General features: G+C 48.7%; 1 pseudogene; it reads right to left on the reverse strand.

Moving 5' to 3' along the window:
• Positions 1-240: 240 nt before the first annotated feature.
• Positions 241-1220, reverse strand: LOC149251126 (25S ribosomal RNA; annotated as a pseudogene; the record flags this gene model as incomplete).
• Between the last annotated feature and the right edge of the window lie 3322 nt (positions 1221-4542).

The raw sequence follows: 4542 nt of genomic DNA on the forward strand, positions 1-4542 counted from the left end.
ACCCCAAATTTTTGGCGCGACATGGAAGCCCCGAATTTTAGGACCTCGGTGGAAACCCCAAATTTTCGGCGCTGGGGCGCGGCATGGAAACCCAGTTTTCCTGGGCTTCGGCGCCCTTTACGTCGCAGCGTGGAAATCCCAAATTTCCCACTCCCAAGCAATGGAAAATTGTCGTTTGGAGGAAGAGGTAGAGGCGCGAGAGGGTTGCCTGAATTTTGTTTATGACAAGAGCGAAGCTCTGAATCGAGGCGACCAAGGGCTAAATCTTAGTGGATCGTGGCAGCAAGGCCACTCTGCCACTTACAATACCACGTCGTGTATTTAAGTCATCTGCAAAGGATTCTTCTGAACGACCGTTTGGAATTGAACTTCAAAGCTACCCCGACCAAGATGCTTCACGGCCGTGGTTTGCAAATGACACGGACCGCTGGGGGCGACAAAGCGACACCCCTACTACGGGTCGAGATACAGTCAAAGAGTGACATGCACCACTTCTAACGAGGATTCTAACTTAGAGGCATTTAGTCATAATCTGACACACAGTATCTTCGCGCCATTGGCTTTTCAACCAAGCGCGATGACCAATTGTGTGAATCAATGGTTCCTCTCGTACTAAGTTGAATTACTATTGCGGTGCGGTTCATCAGTACGGTAAAACTAACCTGTCTCACGATGGTCTAAACCCAGCTCATGTTCCCTATTGGTGTGTGAACAATCCAACACTTGGGGAATTCTGCTTCACAATGATAGGAAGAGCCGACATCGAAGGATCAAAAAGAAACGTCGCTATGAATGCTTGGCTACCACAAGCCAGTTATCCCTGTGGTAACTTTTTTGACACCTCTAGCTTCAAATTCCGAAAATCTAAAGGATCGATAGGCCATGCTTTCACGGTTTGTATTCGTACTGAAAATCAAAATCAAATGAGATTTTACCCTTTTGTTCCACACAAGATTTTTGTTCTCGTTGAGCTCATCTTAGGACACCTGCATTATCTTTTAACAGATGTGCCACCCTAGCCAAACTCCGCACCTGACTCTTTCGCCCGGGCGTGCCCTCGCCCGAACGACCTGCCTGAACGAGTTCACACGGGTGCCCTCAAACGACCTGTCCGAACGACCGAAACGAACCGACAAGGGAGAGCCGGGCAAACGAGCTGCACGAACGTGCACAAATCCAACCTCGAGTCACAACTTAGCATTTTTTATAAGGGCTCATTCACCCAGGCGCGCCCTCGCCCGAACGAGTTCACACGGGCGCCCTCAAATGACCCGCCCGAACGACCGAAACGAACCAACAAGGGAGAGCCGGACAAACGAGCTGCATGAACGTGCACAAAGCCAACCTCGGGTCACAACTTAGCATTTTTTGATATGGGCTTGTTCGCCCGGGCGTGCCCTCGCTCGAACGACCCGCCCGAACGAGTTCACACGGGCGCCCTCAAACGACCCGCCCGAACGAGTTCACACGAGCACCCTCAAACGACCCACCCGAACGACCCGACCGAACAAGTTCACACGGGCGCCCTCAAACGACCCACCTGAACGACCGAAACGAACCGACAAGGGAGAGCCGGGCAAACGAGCTGTACGAACTTGCACAAAGCCAACCTTGGGTCACAACTTAGCATTTTTGATACAGGCTCGTTCGCCCGAGCGCGCCCTCGCCCGAATGAACCGCCCGAATGAGTTCACACAGGCGCCCTCAAACGACCCGCCCTGTCACGCCCCCAATTCTTTTTTCGTTAAATTGGCCGGTTGCGGCACCACCTAAGTTATTAAGATGTTCCATCGTTAATAAACTTTATGAACTACGCCTTCAACAATTCATAATAATCATGAATTCATATTATTAATGTGCAGAAACCATTAACAATATACAATAATAAAATCAACTCGGCAATAATAATAATAATCAGTCTTTTATTATATATGCGAAGTTACATGACTGGGAGCCGCGCTCAACCGACGTTCCATAAACGGGAGGGCGCCCGCCCGTGCAAGAGCGAACGGTGGTCTGCCAAGACTCCACCAAAATACAACTTTACAACATATAACGTATGACCCTCTTGTGTTGTTGGGCGGGTGGGCGCACCCGTGCACGAACCCATCGCCGAACCGCAACACACAACAATGGTTTACGACTGTGTGGTGGCGACCGTCCGCACCACACAACCGACTCACACCCGAAATGCCCGACTCAGCGGGCTCATCCAACCGCTCGTCGTATCACACTTCTGCGCTCCTCTTTTTTGTGCACTCCTCCTTGTGTGTTGGAGCAAGAGTGAAGATTTCTTGCCAAAATGAATCGTAGTCCACCATATTTATACACACACTACCTTGTGCATTGTCTCCTGGCCGACCCTTCAAATGTTTAACATGAGCGCCCCTTGCCTTCGTTTCTCATCGTCGGCTTGGGTATGCTCATTACCCATCATTCATCGCATATAAGTATGGCTTCGCACGCCCATAACTCATGCACCCAAGTGCGATGGTGATTCGACACTTAGTCAATTTCGTGAGTTGGAGGCGCGCGCACCTGGTATGAACCGCAAGGCATTACATCCTCCCCTACCAGAAGTCATTGTCGTCCTGACAATTCCTGCTCTTCTTATCAACTTCCTGTCGTACTTCGCGATCTTGTTCTTCCATCTCCAATGTGAATCCTCCGTTTCCCAGCTGTCTTCTTCCGGTGCATCTTTCCATCTACAAATAAATTCCCGTCGCATGTGGCAACCAACTCATGTAGTTCTGATACTCAAAATCTTCTCCAACTCTAGTCCTGGTCTATCCACAATCCTGGCTGGTCCTCTCGTCGGTTCAACCTTCTCTGGATGGTCTAAATCAAGTCTACATCTCTTCAACTGACTCACATGAAAAACTGGGTGTTTCATGTTCATATGGCATGGAAGCTCCAGCTCGTAAGCAACTTCCCCCACTCTCTTCTTCACTCGGAATGGTCCCTCATACTTCCATGTTAGTTTGCTCGTCGTCCCCTTGGCTGGCTGAAACTGCTCCCTGGTAATCCTGAGAAACACCATATCTCCCACACTGAAGTGTGCCTCCCGTCTTCCATGATCAACATAATTTTTCATCCTCTTTGCAACATCATGCAAGCGTAACCGTGCTAACTCCAAGGTCTCCTCCCAAGCCTTCATGAACTTCTTCGCATGAGGACTCCTCAAGAAGCCTCCCGTCACTACGGTATGTGGTGCAACCGGCATCTGTCCATTTACGAACTCAAATGGACTATACCCCATCGCGGAACTCTTTTGAATATTGTAGCTAAACTGAGCAATATCCAAGAGTTCGGGCCAATTCTTATGATCAGCCGTCACATAATGTGGCAAGTAGTCCTCCAGCAATGCGTTGATCCTCTCGGTCTGCCCATCTGTCTGCAGATGGTAACTCGAACTCATCAACAACTCTGTCCCGACCAACTTGAACAATGTGGTCCAAAATCTCTCCGTAAATCGTGGATCTCTATCCGACACAATACTCAATGGCATATCCCAATACTTCACTATGTTCTTAAAGAACAACTCCGTAATCCGCTCGGCTCCACAAGGTATCTTTGTAGGAACAAAGACAGCATACTTGGAAAGACGATCAACAACAACCATAATCCCATTATACCCCTGAACCTGTGGTAACTGAGTGATGAAGTCCATCGAGACACTCATCCATGGTCTCTCTGGAATCGGTAAAGGCTGCAACAGTCCCCCTTGTCTCTGAGTATCCGATTTGTCCTGCTGACAAATGATCCATGTATGTACATACTCCTCTACATCCTCTCTCATCTTCTCCCAAAAGAATCCTCTCTCCAACAATGCCAAAGAACGACATTGCCCTGGGTGGCCAGCCCACGGAGAATCGTGACACTCCTTCAAAAGGTGCCTCCTGAGTCCAGATGACTTTGGAACATAGAGTCGGTTTCCAAAGAAGAAGAACCCATCTCGTAGAAAGAACTTTCGTGTCTTCCCCTCCTTTATCTGCTTCACTATATTCTGCACCAAAGTATCGGTTTCAACACTTTCCTTGATCTTATTCTGCATCTCTTATGACATCTGAACTCGACTCCTACTCCTTGCTGCCCGGTCTTCTTCCTCCTCCAATGCTGCAAGTTGCCCCTTTCTGCTAAGGGCATCTGCTACCACATTGTGTCTACCCGGTCTATACTCGATAGTCATGTTGAATTCTGCCAAGAAGTCCTGCCAACGAGCTTGCTTCGCAGAAAGCTTCAGTTGTGATGCAAAATAACTTGCTACAACGTTGTTAGTCTTGACAACAAATGGCTTCCCAATCAGGTAATGCCTCCACACATGAAGACAATGGATGATGGCAGTCATCTCCTTCTCATGGACCGGATACCTTCGTTCTCTATCCTGCAACTTCTGACTCTCATATGCCACCGGATGCCCATCCTGCATAAGAACTCCTCCTATGGCAAAATCTGAAGCATCAGTGTGTAGCTCAAACGGTCTCTCGAAGTCAGGCAACTTCAGTATCAGTGCTATAACCATCCTCTTCTTCAAGTCATCAA

This window comes from Pinus tabuliformis, chromosome 7 (assembly GCF_031772625.1).
Source record: "Pinus tabuliformis cultivar Carrire ecotype Pingquan chromosome 7, CPIR1, whole genome shotgun sequence".
NCBI lineage: Eukaryota > Viridiplantae > Streptophyta > Pinopsida > Pinales > Pinaceae > Pinus > Pinus tabuliformis.